Source organism: Oryctolagus cuniculus, chromosome 2 (assembly GCF_051225735.1).
Source record: "Oryctolagus cuniculus isolate XC-2025 breed Fujian yellow rabbit chromosome 2, ASM5122573v1, whole genome shotgun sequence".
NCBI classification, from domain to species: Eukaryota; Metazoa; Chordata; class Mammalia; order Lagomorpha; family Leporidae; genus Oryctolagus; species Oryctolagus cuniculus.
In genome coordinates this window covers 113,174,130-113,197,987 of record NC_142868.1, presented here as the reverse complement: position 1 = coordinate 113,197,987, position 23,858 = coordinate 113,174,130, and the positions used below count along the sequence as shown (strand labels likewise).

General features: G+C 46.9%; 1 long non-coding RNA gene across 5 annotated transcripts in view; it reads right to left on the bottom strand.

Moving 5' to 3' along the window:
* LOC103346962 (uncharacterized) overlaps positions 1 to 16,607 on the bottom strand; it is a 60,885-nt gene extending 44,278 nt beyond the window's left edge. For 2 of the 5 annotated variants that reach the window (XR_016230226.1, XR_016230228.1), the window contains exons 1-2: positions 14,646 to 16,606; positions 10,542 to 10,659 (exon numbers count right to left, since the gene is read on the bottom strand). This is a non-coding gene — a long non-coding RNA (uncharacterized LOC103346962). Of the gene's footprint in view, positions 1 to 10,541; positions 10,660 to 14,645 lie in introns of all 5 variants that reach the window. The other 3 variants (XR_016230229.1, XR_016230225.1, XR_016230227.1) reach the window with 3 other exon arrangements.
* Between the last annotated feature and the right edge of the window lie 7,251 nt (positions 16,608 to 23,858).

The window sequence follows — 23,858 nt, the reverse complement described above, 5'->3', positions numbered from 1 at the left end:
TTAGCCAATCAGTTGAGAGAAGAAGTCAATGTTTGCCTTTCCTTAGAAAAATCAACAATTAATCAACTTTAATGCACAAGGGTTTACTGAAGCCCCCTTTTATCTTCCCCAGACATTGCATTATGACTTGGCAATCCAGGGCTTTCCATGAAATTCTACCTGCATTCAGTGCATAGGTGATCTGTTACTTCCCACTAAATAGTGCTCTGTGACTGACTCAGTTTACCTCTTACAACAACTTGTGCAAGGGTTTGGTGGAAATTTAGGGTATAACATGACAGCGGAAGTAATTTCCCTCTCACTTGACGGAAGAACCATGCAAAGCTTTCCGTTGCCTTATAGCTAAGAGAGAGTTCAGAGGTTTTCTTGGACTTGCAGGATACTGCAGGCCCTGGGTGCCAAATTTCTCCTAATAGCCACACCACTGTGTGCATTCACTAGAAAAGCACCACTAGAGCCATTACCCTGTAAACACAAGCACAAACAGGCTGCTAACCAGATGAAACTGGCCTTACCACAGCTTCTCTGGGACTTCCAACTTATACTAGACCTTTCATTTGCTTTGTTCAAGGGCCTAACAATCAGGCGTTAGAAGAGGTTCTCCAAGAATGCGGAGGGAAACATAGGCCTACTGCATTTCTCGGCCCGAAGATGGACTCAATAGTTAAGGCACATCCCAATTGTTGGAAAGCAGTAGCAGCGGCAGTCACATCCGCAGTGCTTTGTGTAAGTTTTCGGGAATGAAGCTTTTTCATACATTCCATTATACTGTGGGGAGTCTACTGAATTCCAGCCAAACTCAGCATCTTTCAGGAAGCAGACCAACATCTCTGCGACTTACCCAGCCCTGCCAGTTTACTGTATTTGTGGGAGGATCATGATTATGTAAGTGCAGTATGAGGTTTAGTGACTTCCCACGCAGATGTATGGGGATACACCACTGGATAAGCCTGACTTGATCATTTTTGTTGATGGGTATTACAGCAGAAACTTAGATGGGAAATACCAAGCCGAGTAGGCTGTTACCACCCAAATGAACTAATAGAGAAAGAGACTTTTCCCCATGTTAACTTAGCTCAACCTGTAGAGCCTTAGGCTCTTACTCAAGCTTGTCATATAGCTAAAGACAATTTGGAAAATATTTATACTAATAGCAGACATGCTTTGTGTCGCTCCCCCTCTTCGTGGAGGAGCAACACAGGACCCTGCGCTGTTCTTTCGTCTGCTCGGCCCTCCCCGGGTTTGCTGCTGGTTCTTCCCGGGTTGGCTACTATCCCTTCCACCTCCGTGGAAGGGCAGTTCCCCCTGGCCACATTCCCCACTTCCGCAGGGGAGCGGCACACCGCCGGCCAGCTTTCTCGGGGGCTGCACGGGTTCCCTTAGATGTTCCCCATAGATGTTCCCGGTGCATGCCGTTTCTCTCCTCCTTTATAGTCCTCCTCTGCCAATCCCAACTCGGCCGCCCACACGCCGAGCACGCTGCTCTCCAATCAGGAGCAAGTCCTACAGTCCATCAGTTGAACTGGAGGCAGCTGTGCGGAAGCTGTTTACTTCTCTCCCAGCGCCATATTGTGGGAGAGCAGATGCATAGAATAAGTCTTAATTCGAGTAACTTAGTCTAGTCCGGATTGCTCCCCACACTTTGGAGTTGTTTTTGACTTTAGAATGTTATTAAAACAGAGATAATTTCCCACTTCTAGTAAGACTCACCAACAACAACAAAAAAGATTGCAAGTAGATGCAGTCCTTTCTGCTCACCGGTTTCCATCACAACTTGCTGTTAAGACTGAACCCCAGGGCGGTCGCTGTGGCACACCAGATAAAGCCACAGCCTGCACTGCTGGCATCCCAGTGGGGTGCTGGTTCACATCCCAGCTGCTCCACTTCTGACCCAACGCCCTGCCCATGGCCCGGGAAAAGCAGCAGATGGCCCAAATTTTTGGGCCCCTGACACCCATGTGGGAGACCCAGACAAAGCTCCTGGCTTTTGGCTTTGGCCTGTCCCAGGCTTGGCTGTTGTCACCACTGGGGGGAATGAACCATCAGATGGAAGATCTCTAACTCTGACTTTCAAAATACATAGATAAATCTATCTATCTATCTATCTAAAGACTGAATCTCATATCTGTAAAACTGATGCTGGATAACTAAGGAAGTGTCATGACAGATTGTCATGCCAAGTCAACTAATGTTGATATGGTTAGGCAATTTGAATGAACTCCCTAAGACTGATCTAAGTCAACTTCTCTAGGATGATCTGCTCAATAAACAATACAGTGAACCCAATTCAGAAAAAAAATAAATAAAACTGTCATCTGAAAAGATGGAAGTGAGTGTTGTGTATGGATTCCTAGACGTTTGCACAGCTTCCTGGCCATCCCTGAATCCTTGACGCTTCTACTGCTAAAAGCTTTGCACTCTACAACTGACATGAAACAGGCAAGATAATCCGAAATATGAAAAAAAAAATCAGTGGGATGACTGTCCTTAAAGTGGTTAAAATGGTTTATAGGTAATGCTTGGGTTGCCAAGCCCACAATCCTGGGAAGGAAACAACTTCAGATGATGCATTTGCACCACTTGGTGGACCCCTTGGACATTACATATGGACTTCATCCAGCTGCCACGCCCATGGGGGTACCAGTGTGTACTGTGATAGTCCGAGTGTTTTCTGGCCGGATGGATGCTTTCCCAAGCAGGAAAGCTGAAGCTGCAACATTAACTGAGAAATTATCAGGAATCATGTTTCCTTTATGGAGCGCCCCAGGAGAGATCTCCAGTGATGCAGAAATGCATTTTACCAGACAGATCACAGAAAAGTTCAACAAGATGCTGCAAAGAGGACAGCACTGCTATTGTTCCAGTCACCCTCAGTCTCCTGAAAAAGCTGAAATTGGAACTGAGTTTAACAGAATCAGCTGGATCACCTTGGTCAGCGGTATTACTGTTGGCTTTAACGGCAATAGGATCCACTCCTACTGGGAAACAGAGATCGGGCCTGTATGTGACAGCTAGTGTAGGGCCTACATCTTTCAGGATAGGGAATATATGTCTCGTATGTTCACTAGAACTAGACACTGGGTCTTTTAGAAACGACATCTGAGAAAGCTCACTGAATAGGAGCCCCTCACGTTCTTCCCACTGCCTAAACTACAGCAAGTGCTCACGGCCTTGAACCCTGAGCCCGTATTGCCCGGCTCCCAAGGACCCCTCGGGACTCCAGTAACAGCACACCTGTCCAAGCCTTCAAGGGAAAGCTGGCCAAAGAAATTCCTCATCAGCAGCAGATGGCGTCCCGAGACACGGACAGCTTTCCCGAGACTGCGGGTCAAGACTTCCGTCACCGTGTCGGCCTTGTCTTTTCTCCTCTTCCTCCTTTTCCCTGCCATTCGAGTGCTTTCCCTCTATACACAGGGAAATGCACGCAACAGTAATCAGTGGGTGACGTTAGCAAAGGCTTGAGATCTAGGAAGAGACTAGAATGATTGCCGGATTTGTGGAATAATGCCAAAAAAGCAGGAGACGATTCCAGCAACGCCAACACTTTGTGTTTCCATCAAGAAACACTCTGAAGCACCGAAAGAAGAATGGAAATTCACCTCTGATATCTTAAATGTTACTGCATTTTGCTCCTGTAGGCTCACCAACAGCAGTACTCTGACCTTTGCAATCAATAACCCAGCAGTTGCCAGGTAGAAAACCTGTCCAGGGAGCCGGTGCTGTGGCGTAATGGGTAAAGCTGCCGCTTGCAGTACCGGCATTCCATATGGGCGCCAGTTCCAGTCCTGGCTGCTCCACTTCCGATCCAGCTCTCTGCTGTGGCCTGGGAAAGCAGTGGAAGATGGCCCAAGTCCTTGGGCCCCTGCACCTGCATGGGAGACCTGGAAGAAGCTCCTGGCTTCAGATCAGCTCACCTCCAGCCATTGCAGCCATTTGTGGGGTGAACCAGCGGATGGAAGACCTCTCTCTCTCTCTCTCTGGTTCTATCTCTCTCTGTAACTCTTTCAAAAAAATCAATCTTTTTTATTTAAAAAAAAGTAAACTGCATGCTTTCAACACAATGAATCATCCACATTTAGCTATGACGGCTTTGCTAAAAATGTCACGGGCTTTTAGAACATTGCCTTTCAGGATCTCAGCTGTGTCTGAGACAGGCCAGAGGGAAATTATGTCAAGCCGCTTCAGGAGAACGAATGGAAAAATACCAAACAGAGCGCATGGCACTTCGGGAAGGAAAACAACTCCCCCACACCGCAGTCCTCTTTGCTGCTTTTATTCCAACAGACTAGAGCATCATGCGGAAGCACCTTCCACCCAATTAACCTGGAATGCCCTGACTTAGAATGAGAGATTACCCCACTTTCTGAGAAAGCCTGGGCAATGACATCTCCCTGGTGGAAAAGAGGGGGAGGAAAAAGCACACTGTCCTACTTCAGCTGGGTCTGTACTGAACCCAAGTTTGAGTCTCTAAGTTTAAAAGGAGGCTTCCTTCCTAACACGATGGTGCCATCCCATTACCCTGGTCCACGTCCAGGTACACAATGTCACCTAACTGCACAGGGAGAGAGGACCGGTCTGCTCCCACTTCGCAATACGTGGAGGGGGCATGCTGTGCAGACAGCGTGCAGTGATCAAAGCTGATCCCATTTCACATCAAAAAGCAGAAGCCCTGTCGCTGTCCTCTACACTATTAGTGATGTGCAGCCTTTCACATGAGAACATTCAGAATGAGAAGACTCAGGGAGAAATAGTTGGTTCCATCTAGCACAAGAATTACATGCATTACGACATGTAAAGAGTGAGGATGAGAAAGCTATAGCTTCCACATGTTATAGGAAACTCTAAGCAAGTAAATGTCACTTCAGGAGAGCTGCCGGAGAAACTGTGATCACACTGTGGGCGTTTGGACAGGTCCAGCCATGACGACTCTTCCAATGTGGTGTTATGGCACAGCACAGAACAGCAAACAGCAAGAAAATGGACAGTGTTGATCAGCTTTTATAACCAACGCTGATCAACTTTTATACTCATTTTTAGTAAAACTCCTCTGGCATAGGAGATGTAGTTTTGTTTCAAATGGCCAGATTAGGCTATAATGCCTTAGAAAGCTGAATACTAATGTTAAGGCATGAATTAATAGATTCTCTCAGAGGGGCTGGCATTGTGGCATGTAGTAAAGCCACTACCTACAACGCCAGCATCCCATGTGGGTGCCGGTTTGAATCCTGGCTGTTCCACTTCTGATCCAGCTCCTTGCTAGTGGCCTGAGAAAAGCAGTGGAAGATGGTTTAAGTGCTTGGGGCCCTGCCACACACACGGGAGACCCAGATGAAGCTCCTGGCTCCTGACTTCAGCCTGGCCCAGTCCCAGCTGTTGCGGCCATCTGGGGAGTGAACCAGCAGATGTATGGTTGGTCTCCCTCTCTCTGTAACTGACTTTCAAATCAATCAATCAATCTTGGGGGAAAAAAGATTCTTTCAGAAATTACTTTGTCCAACTGCCATTAAGCTGTGTTTGAGATGAGGTACGAGATTCAAACACAGGAGGCATGTGAAACACGCCCCTCTTCAGGGGTAGATGTCTGTCTGGCCCAGTGCTTCAGACTCTGGTTGGGGTGCCCACATCCTGTCTTGGAGGGCCTGTGTTCAAACCCTGGCTCCAGCTTGTTTTTTTTTTTTTTTTTAAAAGATAGATGTATGTATTTACTTACTTACTTACTTATTTGAAAGTTAGAGTTACAGATAGAAGGAGAGACAGAAAGATCTTCTGTCTGCTGCTTTAGTCCCCAAGTGGCCACCATGGCCAGGGCAGAACCAGGTCGAAGCCCAGTAGCTCCAGCTTCTGACTGCACTTTCTTGTCACTGTGCACCCTGGAAGGCAGCCATCACAGCTCAAGCATTTGGGTTCCAGCCATCCACAGCGCGAACCTGGACTGCATTCCTGGGCCCTAGCTCCGGCCTCCTGGTCAAAGTGAACCAGCAGAGGGGAGCATTTTCTCTCTCTCAAATAAATGAATAATCCGAAAATTTCTTCTTTGTTATTAAGTTATGCAATTATAGTGCTTTCAAACTTCTACGATGGCCGGCGCCGCGGCTCACTAGGCTAATCCTCTGCCTAGCGGCGCCGGCACACCGGGTTCTAGTCCTAGTCGGGGCGCCGGATTCTGTCCCGGTTGCCCCTCTTCCAGGCCAGCCCTCTGCTGTGGCCAGGGAGTGCAGTGGAGGATGGCCCAGGTGCTTGGGCCCTGCACCCCATGGGAGACCAGGAAAAGCACCTGGTTCCTGGCTCCTGCCATCGGATCAGCGCCGTGCGCCGGCCGCGACGGCCATTGGAGGGTGAACCAACGGCAAAAGGAAGACCTTTCTCTCTGTCTCTCTCTCTCACTGTCCACTCTGCCTGTCAAAAAAAAAAGAAAAAAAAAAACTTCTACGATGAAACCGAGTTTTAGCTACTGGAGAATACAATATAAAATTAATAAAAGGATCATAAGTCTTCCTGATACTTTGTGGGCCGATAAATCATCAACATTTTTCATCATGAAACATACTTCTCCAAATTCAACAATTATGAGCAGCACCAAGATGGCGGAATAGGGAGGGAACTGCTGCTCTAGTCTAGGGGAAGATGGTTAAAAAAAGTGCAAAGAGCGCAGTCTCAGGGAAGAGTTAGGGAGAAAACAGCAGAGGAAACTCCGTGCAAATCAGAGGGACACTGTGGATCTACATGGAGGCTGTGGCCGTGCACAGTGTAGGACCCCAGCAGACGAGAGTCTCAGCACCAGCGTGGGAGAGGAGGTGAGACCAGACTGTAGCAGCCCCAGCCACTGGTGATAACGCTGCAGGAAGAGCCCAGTGTGATTCTGGTTTGGAGCTCTGGAGCAGGGGGAGGGGGGACAGAGTACCTGCCAACCTAGAGGAAAAAAGGGGGGACACACTTCTCTCTTCCCGACCACCCTGCACCCATGTCCTACAACTAGCAGAGTGGGCAGGTGCCATTTTGGACATATGTAGCAGCTGCACCAGCTTGTGCCCATGCACCCAGCAACCAGCCAAGAGGAGACGCCTCAGACTGGCTGGGAGAACTGACAGGGGGCTGGGTGCTCGTGTCTGTGGGAACCTTGTGTATTGGGACTGTGAAAATGCTGTGGCTGCATGGGAGGGTGCAGGGTGTGGCTGGGTCTTTGGGCAGTCACTGTGGGCGACTCCACACGCTCAGGGCTCCAATTCCCTGGTGAGGGTCATTGCTGCAGGATCTATGCTCACACCGAGGACTCCATGGATCCTCTGTGTAGTTCTTGAGGCAGCATAGATGAATATCGTACCCACTAGGGCTACTGCTCAGGCATTGGTCTCCTTGGAGAGGAGGTGAGCACGAGACTATACCAATGGAGTTGAACAAACCTCCCCTCTGATTCTTCAATTTCTCACAGCTGACTTCTCACCAGAAACCCTACAGGCTGGAAGACAATGGCAAGATATATTCCAATCTTAAGAGAAAACAACTGTCAACCCAGAATACTGTACCCTGCAAAGCTCTCATTTATGAATGAAGGTGAAATAAAGACCTTCCATAACAAAGAGAAATTGAAAGAATTTGTCACCACTCATCCAGCCCTGCAAAAGACGCTTAAGGATGTGCTACACACAGAAACACAGAAACACAGTCATCCCTATGAAAGAGGCTGAAGGCAGAAAATCTCCCATTAAAGTACAAAGGAAATTCAATGTATACAATAGGAATGTTTATGGAAAAATGGCAAGGCCAAGATGTTTCTTATCAATAGTCACCTTGAATGTAAATGGCCTCAATTTGCCAGTTAAAAGACACAGACTGGCTGAATGGATTAAAAAACAAAACCCAATAATAGAAACCAATGCATACATGGCTCTCTCACCCAATTGCAGGCAGAGTGGTCACATGTACTTAGAAATGCTCCACAAACCTACATCCCATTCATTACTTAAAGAACCACCTTCAAATCCAAATGGCCTGTTGACACATGAAAAAATGCTCAGGATCACTAGCCATCAGGGAAATGCAACTCAAAACCCACAATGAGGTTTCACCTCACTCCAGTTAACATGGCTTCCATACAGAAACCAACAAACAACAAATGCTGGCAAGGATGTGGGGAAAAAGGTACCCTAATCCACCATTGGTGGGAATGTAAACTGGTAAATTCACTATGGAAGTCAGTTTGGAGATACCTCAGAAATCTGAATATAGACCTACCATATGACCCAGCCATCCCGCTCCTGGGAATTTACCCAAGAGTGATGAAATCAGCACATGAAAGAATTATCTGCAGCCCCATGTTTATTGCAGCTGAATTCACAATAGCTAAGACATGGAATCAACCCAAATGCCCATCAACTGAAGACTGGATAAAGAGATTATGGGATATGTACACCATAGAATATTACACAGCAGTAAAAAAAAAAAAATGAAATCCAGTCATTTGAAACAAAACGGATGAATCTGGAAAACATCATGCTTAGTGAAATAAGCCAGTCCCAAAGGGACAAATACCACAAATGCCACATGTTATCCCTGATCTGTGATGATAGTGCACCTGAAAGGAAATCTGGAGAAGTGAAATTAACACTCTGAGAAGCAATGACTTAAACAGCCCTTGTTGTGACTGTTGAGGAACAGCTTTCTTAAATACTATTTGTCAAACTCTTTACTTAACACAGGGTTAAGCATATGTGTATAAAGTCAATTGAAAATAGATCTCAGTAAAAAATAAGAGTGGGAAAAAGAGAGGGAGGAGGAAGAGGGATAGGGAGTATGCATGGGAGAGTGGGCATGGTGGGAAGAATCACCATGTTCCTAAAGCTGTAATTATGAAGTATATGAAGTTTTCAATTGTAAAGTTTTATAGTTCTGCATACATTCCTATGGACTTACTTCTAAGAGTTCAGTTTAAAAACTTGCCATGGGACCCCAAATCCCCTTAAGCTGGGTGGTAAAAATACCATTTTAACTGTTAAGGTGATCATATGGATAGGATTAAGGGTCTGGTAATAATAGATAGAATAAAAAGAAGTGGGTGCTGGCACTTTAGCATAGTGGGTAAGGCTGCTACCTGTGGCACTAGCATCCCATATGGGTGCCAGTTTGAGTCCCAGCTGCTCCACTTCTGAACCAGCTCTCTGCTGTCTCCTTTTTAATTCTTTTTTTTTTAAGATTTATTTATTATTTGAAAGGCAGTGTTACAGAGAGGCAGAGGGGGAGGAGAGAGAGAGAGAGAGAGTGTGTTTTTCCATTCACTGGTTCACTCCCCAATTGGCCACAACTTCTGGAGCTGAGCTGATCAGAAGCCAGGAGCCAGGAGCTTCTTTTGGGTCTCCCATGTAGGTGCAGGGGCCCAAAGACTTGGGCCATCTTCTACTGCTTTCCCAGGCCATAGCAGAGAGCTGGATCAGACGTGGAGCAGCTGGGACTCAAACTGGCGCCCATATGGGATGCTGGCACTGCAGGCAACAGCTCCACCAACTAGGCTACAGTGCCAGCCCCTCATGAAGTCTTAAAGAAAAGGTTTCTTTGGGGGAAAAATAAATTTAAGAAATTTATTATAAAAAATAAATTTAAAAATTTAAAAAATAAAGAACCATCTTCATGGGCTAGCACTCTGGTGCAGTAGATAATGCTGCTACCTGCACTGGTGGCATCCTATGTGGACACCGGTTCTAGTCCTGGCTGCTCCACTCCTGATCCAGCTCCCTGCTAAAGGCCTGGGAAAAGCGCAGCAGATGGCTAAAGTGTTTGGACTCCTGCTACCCATGTGGGAAACTCAGATGAAGCCTCTGGCTTTGGCCTGGCCCAGCCCTGGCTGTTATGGCCATCTGGGGAGTGAACCTGGCAGATGGATCTTTCTCTTTCTCTCTGTCTCTCCCTCTCTATAATTCTTTCAAATAAATAAATGTTAAAAAAAAAACACCTTCAGAGAGCAGAGCACTCTAGGGAGCACCAGAGACAGCTCTGATGACTGGACAGCAGGACACGAGGACAGGAACAACAATTCCAATGTAATAGAAACTACGGTGTTTCTCTTCCTCTATTCAACACCTGTGACTAAGGCACAAGGCAGCATTATGTGCAAGACATGAAGTGTTCGTGCCAGTATGGGAAAGCCGTAGAAGATGGCCCAGGTCCTTGGGCCCCTGTATCTGCCTGGGAGACCCTGCGGAGGCTCCTGGCTCCATATCAGCCCAGCTCCAGCCATTGTGGCCATCTGGGGAGTGAACCAGCAGATAGAAGACCTCTCTCTCTGCCTCTGCCTTTCTGTAGCTCTGCCTTTCAAATAAATAAATAAATCTTAAAAAAAGAAAAAGAGTAACCTAAGTTAGTGTTTCTTATCTAAATCTACTTGGAGACTTGGTCTCTAAATTGGTGTGGTTTGGTATGAAGTGTATTGCTAAACTTAGACTACTGTAATTTAGGGGAAAGATACACTCTCTGTAGGTAGCTAGTCATAATTGTCTTTATTCTTAAGAAAATCCCATAAACTTACATTCAAAGCTAATAAATACAAATACCTCAGTCAGGAGAGGTTCATTGTGACAAACTGTGTGGCATCCTGGAGAGTGTTCTCATAGCTCTTCATGGTTACGCGTAATTCTGCTTACAGTAGCAGTAATGAACAATCATCAGGAGCTGAAAGACAAGAGAAACAGAAACACATAATGATGGCATTCCAAAACAAGTCATCCTCAAGCCATTAAAAATAATAAATTAAGAAAATAAGCCTAAACATAAAGAAATAACTTTCCTACCCAATCACAGTAGAGTTTAGTTTGATAAGCATATTTTATAAGCTTTGCTCAGGAAACAGAAAAATGTACAAGTCATCAAAGTGCACCAAGAAAAATAGACTACTATTTTGTATTGAGTATTCTTGCACATATACTACTTACAATATAATCTCAACAATAAATAAGTGACTGTGGAATCTTTTGTTTGTTTTGAGGAAGACATGCAGACAGTGAGAGACACACAGAGAGACAGAACTCTCATCTGCTGGTTCATTGCCCAAATGCCCCCAATGACTGCAGCTGGGCTGGACTCAGATACAGGAATTCAGCCCAGGTCTTCCACAGGAGTGGCGGGGACCCTGTCACTCAAGCCTTCACCTGCTGCCTCCAACAAGCTGGAATCAGGAGCCACAGGTGGCCCTCAAACCCAGACATTCTGATATGGGATACAGGCATAAGTGTCCTGGCTATGATATTCTGTTACAGCAGCAGAAAACAGATGAAGACAAGTTAAATAAAATAAAATGCGCTGCTTAATTTCCAAATATCTAAACATATGCTACCCATCTGCTACTTAGTTTAAGTTCACACAGTGTTTAAATAACTTATATTGTCTGATTTTAGTCTTTTAATATTTATGGCAACTGGTTTTATGGCCTAACCCAGAGTCACCAAACACAACCACAGGCCCAATCCAACCAGTACGCTGCCTGTGGTTCTATGAACCCGAGTAGATGGTGTGTTCTGCAATAGTTGTATGTACTGACACATTTGGGGGACTTCAAAAGGCTTGTGGAAGAATGGAATTATAATATAAAAATAAAAAATAGCAACTATATTTCTCAGCATAAGCTCGGTTAGGTTCAATACATTTCTGTAAGTGATGTCAGTCATTTAATCCACCCCTAAGCAGTCAAGGGTCCTAGAGGTTTCACCTTTTTTCAAAGAGTTATTTTTTCATGTAAGAGGCAGAGTTACAGACAGAGAGGAAGGTCTTCCATCCACTGGTTCACTTCCCAAAATGTTGCAACTGCCTGATTCGAAGCCAGAGCCAGGAGCTTCCTCCCTGTCCTCCACATGCGTGCAGGGGCCCAAGCACTTGGGCCATCTTTTGCTGCTTTCCCAGGCCATCAGCAGAGAGCTGGATCGGAAGAGGAGCAGCCAGGATACGAACCAGTGCCCCTGTGGGATGCTGGCACTGCAGGCAGAGGCTTAACCTACTGTGTCATAGTGCCAAACCTCTCCTGGAGGTTTAACAATGGCAATGCAGTCTTTTTTACATTATTAAAAGAAGAAAATGGCTGCCCTTTGAAGATTGTTTTAGGACTAGGAAACAAAAAGAAGTCAGATGGAGCCATCAGGACCGTAAGGTGGACACCTAATGATTTCTCCAGGAAGCTCTTGAAAAGTTGGTGCTTGGTTGATGAGAAGAATGGGCAGGGGCATCGTCACAGTAGAGACAGACTCTCGGATGATTTCCCAGGCATTTTTCTGCCGAAGTTTTGGCTAAATTTCCCAAGACATTCTAGATGTTACTGTTCTCTGGCCCTCCAGAAAGGCAACAAGTAGCATGCCTTGAGCATCCCCCAAAATTTTTGCCAGACTCTTGCCTCTTGACCAGTCTGCCTCTTTGACTGGGCCACTTCCACTTCTCGGTAGCTGCTGTGTTGATCACGCTTTGTCTTTGGAATCATACTGGTAGAGCCATGTTTCATCTCTTGTTCAAATTCTTCAAAGGAACACTCCAGGATCTTGGACTCACTTGTTTAACATTTCCATTGAAAGCTCTGCTCTCGTCTGAAGCTGATGCGGGTCTAACAGTTTTGGCATCCAGCAAACAGGAAGTTTGCTCGACTTCAATCTTAATAGTGAAAGCTGAGTCAATTGCGATACCTGTGGTGTTGGCTAGGGTTTTGCTTTTAATCATCGGTCCTCTTCAATCAAGACACAAAACAAGATGAATTTTTCCTCGCAAACCTATGTGATGTTCTGCCGCTGTGGGCTTCGTCATCATCATCATCACCTCCTTTCCTAAAACAAGTTCTACGTTTGTAATCCGATTCCTTTGGGGGTACTGTCCCCATAAACTTTTTGTCAAGCATCAATGACTTCCCTATTCTTCCACCCATATTTTACCATCAACTGGACGCTTATTTTCACTTCAAAAATTTTGCTTCTTTGAACTTAAGAGATAAATAGAATCAAATCTAAAAATTCTTTTGGGTCACTGAAGATTATGTTTATGAGATTCACCCCTACTGTACTTTGTGGCTGTACCTGGGGTATTTTCTTTCCATATGGTATTCCATGAAGACCTCATAATCTATGCATTCACTGTGCTCTTAACAGACGCTAGGTTACTCCTCTCTGGGGAGATCTCTCATGATGCTGTACACTCTTGACATTCTCCTACCTTCTGTAGGTGTGTATATGCATGCACCTCTTTGAGATGGCAAAAAGGCCTCTATCATTGGTAGAAAAGGACCCAAATAATATTTCAGGAATCTATCAGCAGTAGCATATGCTCCCTCTCATTTTTCTACATCTTCTGTAAAATCTAAATATAGATGAAATATTTCAGATGAAAATTTTGTGTCCAAATTGAGGAGTGCAGTAGATGCAAAACACACAATGGATTTGAATGAGTGAGTTAAAACAGTAAAAAAAATCTCCAGTTTTTTAATACTGAACAATGTTGAAAGCATAATTTGGATGTGCAGGGTTAAAATATTGTTAAAATAAACTTCACTTGCTTTTCACCCTTTTAAATGTAACAAAATTTAAAATGATATTGGTGGCTTACCCTACAATGCCATTGAACAATACTGCCCCACACTGTATATACATAATTTTAAGATGGCTTAAAACTCAAAAGTACACAACCTGTTGAAGTATGGATATTGGCTGCAAAAAGCATGCAGAATATTTTTACAGTCAACAGCTCTCCTCCAGCAGAGACCCCCCTCATTTAGATACAGTTATGGATCACTTGTGTAATTACTGTTTCATAATGAGTTCTGCAAGACAACCCAACTTCAAGTCGCTTCAAGAGTGTCCCTTCTAAAAAAGAAAACGGTAACCTTAATATTAAAATAAAATGCAAACTGACTACACCACACAGGAAGATTCTTTGAGTAACAGACATCAAACCAAGTCTTCATGGCTAGTGATTTAAATCTCTCTCCTGCAAACCCCGTGGGAATGAAGGAAGCAGACCATCCTCTATACACTGGTCCCAAACCATGGCCAACAGAGAATGCCCAACTGACACTCAAACACAACAGCATATGATTACCAGGGAGTGGCTGGTTGGAGGAGAGACAAACAAATGAATAATAACCACCCCCAGTGGTCAGCATAGGAAGCTAGATAGGCCACAGAAACAAAACGGCCTTTGGGACAGAAAAGAGGAGGCAGCCCGGCAGGCCGTAGTACGAAAAGGCGCTCTCTCCGAAACGCCCGGACTGAACCCCGGAAGCAAAGCGCGCGCCCAGCACAAGGCACTGCGCCCTGCACCTGCAGGACCTCAGTTTCCTGCGTTTTCCTGCCCGATGAGCAAAAACGCCGTGACAGCCTCCCACTCAACAGCTGAGAAGGGGGTAGAAAAGTAACTACAGGTCCAGGCGGAGCTGCTGGGGGAGGAAGCGCAAAACAACACAGGGGCCTGGAAGAGACACATGCAGAGTGGTGCGCCTGGCCTCTTGACACCGGCCAGCCCGGCTGCAATCCGCCCCTGTTAGCACCTTTCACCTGCACCTGACCACTCACCGGAAAGCAAAATGACCCCTAGGCCTGAACACCGCTCCCATAGAATCCTGGGCCACCCCTCCACTCCCAACGCCGCTGCTCGCTCGGGCCGACAGGTGTGCGCCCTGGCGGCCCACTTACCCAGGTCCAGGGCCGGGGCGCACCTGCGCAGCGCGGCCTCGGGCTGCGGCCGGCGCTGCAGATTCCGCGCCTGGCCCGTCAGCCTGCGCAGCCGGCACCTGGCCGCTCAGCACCACGGGGACGCGCCGCGGCCGGCTCCACGCAGCGCTCGCAGACCGTGAGCCCGCACCGCAGCGCCACGGGCTTGTGCAACAGCCGCCGGCAGCCCAGCAGGTAGCCGGGAGCAGCCGAGTCTGGAGACCCTCGCGCAGGCCGACGGCGCGCGCCCGGCCACGTCCCGGGCGCCCCAGCTCCTCGGGCCGCGGTCCGGCTGCGCCAACCCGGCCAGTGTGGAGCAGAGCAGCTCGGCTGCCATCGCGCCCTTCTCTGTGTGCTGGGCGAATGGCTTCCCGCAGGCACAGCGGGGACACTGGGCGGCGGGGAGGGGGCACCGGCTCGGCAGGGAGGATGCCTGGCTGCGTCCAGGGGCTGCGTTCAGCAGGCCGTGGCGACCCCTGGGCGGGGGCGGGCGCCAGGCTCCGGACGCGTCCCCACCCAGCGCTGCGTGGGCGGCTGCGGGGCGAGCGCCGCGACCCCCTGCCCACGCGGGGCGCCCGGCTCCCTTCCTCAGCGGACGTAAAAGCCCGGCTCCCTTCCTCAGCGGACGTAAAAGCCGGGTGGCTGTGAGAACCGGAGAGCGCATCTACCCCAAGCCCTCGAGCCCCGGCGACCCCGCCTGCCCCGCGGGACCACCGGCTGTTTCTTAGTGTCAAGATTTAAGAGAAATAAAAGCAGATTTTCATTCAAAAACTTGGACATGAAAGTTCAAACCAGCTTTATTTGTAATAACCTCAAGTTAGCAATAATTCAAATGGATAAGCAAATTGTCATATATCTATACAATGGGATACCGCTCAACAATAAAGAATGAACTTTTGATACAGGGATCAACATGGATAAAATTCAGAATAATTACACTTGTCCCACCAGAATCCATGCATGAATGCTTTTAGGACCCCCTTGTGGATACCAACATCTATGGGTCCTCCTTGTATTAGGTATTATGCGTAACCTGGAAATGACTTTAAAAGAGAGTATGTGTGGGTTACATGTAAACCTACTACAGTGTAAATGCTATGTAATAGTTGTTATACTGTACTGGTTAAGGAATAATGACAAGGAACAAAAGCCTGTACAGGTTCAGATGTTTTTTTCAAGTACTTTGAATCCACAGTTGGTTTGAATCCATGGGTCCAGAACCCCTGGTTAAAGAAGGTTAACTGTACCTAAAAATTACAATTTTTAAATCTATGTCTCTATACTTATACTAGAAAAGAGTAAAAGCTGAAAACAGCAATGTGCTGAGCATCCAACTCAAAAACTTTAGGAAATCAACCAACCAAAGAAACTGCAAAAGTAATAAGAAGACAAGGAAAAGAAATTAATGGATAGATCTTATCTTGGTAAGAAAAATATATAGATAGCAACTCAAATGATTAAAGTGAGGCGACAGATGAAACTTATTAGGATGACAGCAATCCGTGCAAGTACATAAATAACTATGATAAATGTAAGACTCGACATGCTGATCAGTGACTGACACGTCAGTCTGTAAAACTCCAGTCCAGGGCCGGCATTGTGGCGTGGTGGGGGAAGCTGCCACCTTTGATGCTGGCATCCCACATGGGCACTAGTTGGGGTGCCAGCTGCTCCACTTCCTATCCAACTCCCTGCTAACAGTCTGGGAAAAGCACAAGTGTCTGGGCCCCTGCACCCACGTGGGAGACCTGGAAGAAGCTCCTGGTCTTGGCTCCTGACTTTGACCTGGCCTATGGTCCCAGCCATTGCAGACATCTGGGGAGTGAACAGCAGGTGCAAGATCTATCTATCACTCACTTTCTCTCTCTGGCTCTCTCTTTTCTCGAATCTTTCAAATAAATAAATACATAATTTTTTAAAAAAATCCAGTCCAACTGTGTTATTTTAAAGAAACACACAAATTTTAAGAACTATGAAATAAAATCTTAAAAGCTGAAAAAAGGTAAATCTAATAAGCCTAAGGCCAGAGAGACTGAATTCAATTTACAAGCATCATTAGTGACAGTGTCACAACTGATGCTAAGAAGGTCCAGCTCTCCATGAGGATGAGTTCAGTTCTAAGCAGGTATGCAACTGATAAAAATAACTTCAAATTATATAAAGAGAAAAGATGGATGGAGAGACTTGGGCAGTCACAAAGCAATGAGGAAGACTGAACATTCACTTTTTCTAAAGGGATAATTTTTGTTTTTGTTTTTAGAAAGTCCTTTATTAAAGATCTCAAGCATATGCAAAATTAGAAAGAATAGAAGTAATGAAGGTCCATGTACCCATCTCCCTGCTCTGACCCCTCTCATTTTCCACTTTTCCCTTCCCCTCCATTTATTTATTTATTTTTTAAAAAGATTTATTTATTTATTTGAAAGGCAGAGTTACAGAGAAGCAGAGGCAGAGAGACAGAGAGGTCTTCCATCCGATTGTTCCCTCCCCAAATGGCTGCAACGGCCGGAGCTGTGCTGATCCAAAACCAGGAGCCAGGAACTGCTTCTGCATCTCCCACGTGGGTGCAGGGGCCCAAGCACTTGGGCCATCTTCTGCTGCTTTCCCAAGACCATAGCAGAGAGCTGGATTGGAAGTGGAGCAGCCGAGACTCAAAATGCATGGTGTAGAAACCATGCAAGGGGCTGCATTGTGGCACAGCAGGTTAAGCAGCTGTCTGTGTCCCATAATCTACAGCAGCTAATTTTTAAATGGATAATTTTGAATGATCTGTGAATGATGGCCCTCGGCAGAAAAAAATTCCCCAGCCTGGTGGAATGTTCTCTAATCCCAACCTTCCTCCTCTGACATGAAATGTTCCTCCTAAGAGATTTTTACCGTTGCTTTTTTCTTATACATTATGTGGGTGCTCCAGTCTAATCTTAAAATTATCTGCCAAATAGTCCACTTATCTTTGGTAGTCGTTTCCACAGGGTTAACATTACTGTACATGAAAAATGATGTCTTGGTTCATGATTGCAGGTGGGCTAATGAGACTGTGATGCCAATCAAATGCACTTTACAGAGGAGTGCTATTTCATGTCCAGCTCGAAATAAAATTGGAGATTGTAGGAAGATTATATTGGAATGTTTTCAAACAATGTGTGTTAATTACATTAGTTGCTGTAAAATTTGGCAACTTTAATTTTAACGTCTGGCTTTGTGCTTAAATATCTGTTTTTTCTTAAGTGTAGAGCATTGTTCTGGTATAATGTTATGTTATTTTCAGTTCATCTATCTATCTTTCCTCCCTTCTTTCTTTTTTCCTCTTTCTTTCTGAAAGGCCCAGAACTCAGTCTGAGGTCCCCACAAGGGTGGCGGGGATGCAAGTACTTGAGTACCTGCTGCCTCCTAGGGCGCACATTAGTAGGAAATGGGGCTGATGCAGGCAACCCAAGAAGCATCTGTACTGTACCTACAGCGCACCTGCACTTTGAGTTCTTATTGAAATTTTTTTAAGAAGCTGTGCTAGGGCAAATCCAGATTTGCCTTTGTTCTATGGATAATATTGCTCCATTTCTTTTTTTTTTTTTTTAAGATTTATTTATTTATTTGAAAGTCAGAGCCACACAGAGAAGGAGAGGCAGAGAGAGAGGTCTTCCATCTGCTGGTTCACTCCCCAACTGGCCGCAATGGCAGAAGCTGAGCCGATCCAAAGCCAGGAGCCAAGAGCTTCTTCTGGGTCTCCCATGTGGGTGCAGGGGCCCAAGGACTTGGGCCATCTTCTACTGCATTCCCAGGCCAAAGGAGAGAGCTGGATTGGAAGTGGAGCAGCTGGGACTTGAACCGGCATCCATATGAAATGCTGGTGCTGCAGGCAGCAGCTTTACCTGCTACACCACAGTGCCAGCCCCATTTCTTTTTCTTTTTTTTTTTCCTTTTTCCTTTTTGACAGGCAGAGTGGACGGTGAGAGAGAGAGAGAGAGACAGAGAGAAAGGTCTTCCTTTTTGCCGTTTTCACCCTCCAATCGCCACCGCAGACAGCGCGCTGTGGCTGGCGCATCGCACGGATCCAATGGCAGGAGCCAGGTGCTTCTCTTGGTCTCCCATGGGGTGCAGGGCCCAAGCACTTGGGCCGTCCTCCACTGCACTCCCTGGCCACAGCAGAGAGCTGGCCTGGAAGAGGGGCAACCGGGACAGAATCCGGTGCCCCGGCAGGGACTAGAACCCGGTGTGCCCGTGCCGCTAGGCAGAGGATTAGCCTATTGAGCCATGGCGCCGGCCGCCAGCCCCATTTCTAACATGTGGCCCTTCTGTTTGTTTCTATTCTGGTCCAGGCAGACTCTCCACTCTGGCTAATGTGGCCAATTATTCTTTGTAGGAGTGTGTGGGCGTGGGGAAACACAGCTCCTAACTCTCTCACCTCTCCTTGATCCACCTTCAGGCACTGCCCCTGTGCTATTTGGGGTCCTGTGGTGTGGGCTAAGTGTTGCTGCAGCTCAGCTGTGCTGAGTGACATGGCCAGTCCCAACTCCCTCCCAAAGCAGCTGGGGCTGCCTGGGCCTCAGCCTCCCCCCTCAATCCCCCTCAAATCCCGACCTCCACCAGAGAAGTACCATTCACCAGGCCTCCCTCCCAGCCAGCTGGCTTTCTGCTTCTCTGCTGTGACAGTTGAAATCCATTCCAATTAATGGCTGCCTAATCACCAACCTAATTAGAGGCACCTGCTGGGGAGAGCCACTCCATCCCAGGTTCCTGCTATAACTGCCACTGTTGATTTGCATCTTGGTTCATTTTCTGCTGCTATTGCTGAACACCTGAGACCTGGCATTTTATAAAGAACAAAGAATTATTTGATGCATGGGTCTGGAGGCTGTGAATTCCAAGAGCACTGTGCCGGCCTCTGGTAAGGGCCTCCACGCTGCATCGCAGCATGGTGGAAGGGCAGGGGCTGAGCTCAGGAACCTGCTCCTGCAGTAACTAATCCTCTCTTGTGCTAATGGCATCCATCCATTCGAGAGGCCAGAGTCCTCATGGTCCCATCACCTCTTCAAGGCCCACCTCTTAATATCCTGAAAATGGTAGTCAAGTTTCTACATGAGTTTTGGAGTGGACATGCCAACCCCGGCAATTTGTCCCTGGAGAACCAGATGTTTGGTTCACTGTAACTCGGCTCCCACACAGTCAGCCCATGGTGCAGGGTAAGGCACCCCAGAGCATGCTGCTCTAAGGGGGTGTGCTCACCAGCAGCGCTGGCACTGCTGGCCTGTGCATGGGATGAAGTATCTCAGGTCCCATCTCAGAAGAGGGAGCATTTGCCAGAGCCAGGGGTAGAGAAGCACTATACTAGACAAAGGCATAGTCCCCGAGAGCCGTCCAACATGGTTGGGGGCATGTGGGAGCAGCCAGCCAGGGACAGCGTTTCTTCTAGTGTGATAGGGCAACCAAAGGAGCATTGACTAAGCAGCGGGAATGCAGGGGAACCAATGCAGTTACACCTACAGGGAAGGGAAGGAACTGCTGCTCCTCAAGTCTGGGGGATACGGCTCCCTCCTGGGCAAGCCCCACCGTCAACAGCAGGCAGTGGCAAGGTGAGCTGGGTGCATGCTAAGTCCACCCAACCCCAGTAAACTCTGAGAGTGTCTTCAGTAGGCAGGAACCCCTGGCCTCTGGGTGGTTCTAAATTCAAAACAGCGGCAAGCATCTGAACACACCTAAATCAAGTCAATGTAAACAAAGTCCAAAGATATCAAGGATTTATATCAAGAAATGAAAACAGAGATACCCAGCAGCCACAATCTGAGGACGAGAGCAAATTCAAACAAATGCCACTTTTATACCACATGGTGAAGAGTCTATTCCCAGCATGAGTGAGAAAGGATGGGAAGAACCTGACATAACGAATGCACAGCCTAAGGCTGGAACTGGTTCCACCTTGAAACCTTTCAAAGCTTTCACTGGTTTCCAGTCTCAATAAAAATGCATCTCGTAGTATGTGTTCCAAGGGAGTGCTGCAGGCATTAGCCGAGAGGGCTGGAAACACCTCCCTCGTCTATCCCTGAGCCAGTACACCGTGTGTGACTGGACCTTCCTTCTTGCTCCCAAGATGACACCGGGCCCAGCAGGGGCTGGGGCAGCTGCGCCCGGGCGTAACAGACTCAGCTCCTAGGCACGGGAGGCTGGAGCACATGCCCCCCTCTACTGGAACCAAGCACTCTCTTCCGGGGTTGAGTTCTGGTGCATGGGCACAAGACTAGGAACCCATCCCAACCCTTGTTCTGGCCAAAATTACACAAGACAAAAAATAATTTGTCCTAGTTGGTTTTGAAAGACATGAAACTGCCACATTTTCTCCATGTACTTAATGATTTATTTATTTATTTATTTATTTATTTTTGACAGGCAGAGTGGACAGTGAGAGAGAGAGACAGAGAGAAAGGTCTTCCTTTTGCCATTGGTTCACCCTCCAATGGCCGCCGTGGCCGGTGCGCTGTGGCCGGCGCACCGCGCTGATCCGATGGCAGGAGCCAGGTACTTCCCCTGGTCTCCCATGGGGTGCAGGGCCCAAGCACTTGGGCCATCCTCCACTGCACTCCCTGGCCACAGCAGAGAGCTGGCCTGGAAGAGGGGCAACCGGGACAGAATCCGGTGCCCCAACCGGGACTAGAACCCAGTGTGCCGGCGCCACAAGGCGGAGGATTAGCCTAGTGAGCCGCGGCACTGGCCTACTTTAATGATTTATACAGTTTTGCTTCATATGAAGACCTTTCTTTCACCATACCCAAAGAGGCCTGGATATCTTCCTCTAAATTTTATCTTACAACTAAGCTGCTCATATAAAAGGGTTGTAGTATCCTATTATATATGAGATATCTTCAAAAAGTTCATGGAAATGCAAATAATGAAAAAAACTATGCATAGATTCAAAATACTGCAGTGCTAGTATCCCACATGGGTGCCGGTTTGAGTCCCAGTTGTTCTACTTCTGATCTCCCTTTCTGCTATAGCCTGGGAAAGCAGTGGAAGATGCCAAGACCTTGGGCCCCTGAACCCATGTGGGAGATCTGGAGGAAGCTCCTGGCTCCTGGCTTTGGATCTGCGCAGCTCCAGCCGTTGCAGCCATTTGGCAAGTGAACCAGCGGATGAAGACCTCTCTCTCTATCACTTTCATTCTCGCTCTCACTTTGCCTCTGCCTCTCTGTAACTCTGACTTTCAAATAAATAAATAAATCTTTAAAAAAAGAAAAGAAAAGAAAGAGAGATATCTTCCATCCGCTGGTTCACTCTCTGTGGGACTGCAATGGCTAGGTCAGGGCAAGTCGGAAGCCAGCCAGGGGCTTCATCTGGGTCTCCCACGTGGGTGCAGGGGCCTGAGTACTTGGCTCACCCTCCGCTGCTTTTCCCAGGCCATTAGCAGGGAGCTGCATTGGGAGTGGAATAGCTGGGACTTGAACTGGCACCTGTATGGGCTGCTAGAGTCTGAGGCTTTGCCACAATGCTGACCCCCAGAGAGAGGCCATTCTTCATTATTTCCCCCCAAACAATGGGGGAAGAAGCTTTTGAACCATGAAGCTACAAGAGCTACCTGCCCCCATCCCTACCCTGAACACAAGATTCGTTCCTAAAAGCCTAGGGAAATGCTTCTTATTCAAAAGTCAACAACAGGAAGAATTGTTATGTGATTCTGATATAAAGGTTTACTGGCTAAGAATATCACATAAAATAATATAATGGAACCAAAACAAAAAGAATCCTTTGTATAATTCAAAATATATCTCTAGTTAAAGTATATGTCAACAATGATTTTTAAAAAGGTGGGGAGGAGGGGAGTGGATTTAACTTAGCAGGTGAAACTCCACCTCAGAGTGCCCGAGTTTGATGCCAGGCTCCGGCTCTTGACTCTTGCTTCCTGCTGGTTCCTGCCATCCATGTGAGGGCCCCAGATGGCGTTCCCAGCTCCTGGGTTTACTTGTAGCCTTTTCTCAGCCATTGCCAACATTTAGGGGAGTGAACAAGTGGATGGGAGCTCTCTCTCTCCACTTCTCAAATTTTTTACAGTTTATCTTTGTTAAATGAGGAAAGGTAGTAAATAAAACTACAATCGTGAGCTATTGTTTCACTGTAAGGGGAGGAGAAGAATGTAACTGAAAATACACCATCTCCTTGCAGTCCAGACAGGATAGTGTAGATTTCTCTCTCCCTGCTCCCACACGCCATGTGCAGTGATAAACCTGAAAACAATATGAAACAACCAAGGAGGTTGGGACCTGGTTGGAAGAGGCCGAACCGGGTTGAGAACCTGAGACAGGAAGACCAGCATGGCAGTAGGTTGTGGTATGTTCCCTCGCCCAACAGAAGGAGGTGGCTGGAACTGGAACCTGGGGGTTTACTGCCCTGTGGTGGCAACAGGAAGCAGCCTGGGTGTGCTGCTGCCTCCGCTGCCTCTGAAGAGGTCCATCTGACAGCACAGGGTGAGCCTCCTACAAAAGCGAGGTGACTGATGGGGATGCGGCCAGAGTCAACACCCAGGAAGTGATGCTCTGCTTCCCTGCTGGACTTGAGACCCCCTCTGCACCAGAGAGATGGGAAGAGGGGGCCCCGGGGAGCCCCTCTGCCTCCCTGGGTGTCCGAGTGGATAAAAACAGCACCACAAAGTTTTTGAAAATTATATCATCATATGGGAACCCAAAGAAGACATGTCAGAATCTGCATGCTAATTAAACAGGGCAATGTCCCATTAACTGAAAAGATTTAAGATGACCTAAGTTATCCTAATCTCACAGACAAAATGCTAGGGACACAGTTGAAAAAAATATTGCCTATCAAAGAGAGAACAAAGAGACTACAAACCTGAACCTCAAACAACTGGCACAATGATTTTTAAGCTGAAATGAACTGACAAAGATCTTAAGGTAATCTTCTAAAAGATCTTCAGTGATAAACGAAAAATTCTCTTGAAATAAATGAAAAAACAAGAAGCCTAAGCCAAGAAATAAAACATATTAAAAAGAACCAAATGGTCATGAGTGAACTGAAAAAATACAAGTTTTTGAAACTTTCCAGGTAGGCTCAGCAGGATAGAGGATGAAGGACAGACAGTGGGTTTGGGGACAGATCAACAGAATTCTCCAATTTGAACAACAGGCAGAAAAGAGACTCTGAGGGAAGAAATGGACAGAGTCTTGCAGAATGTAATAAATAATGAAATAGCCAACA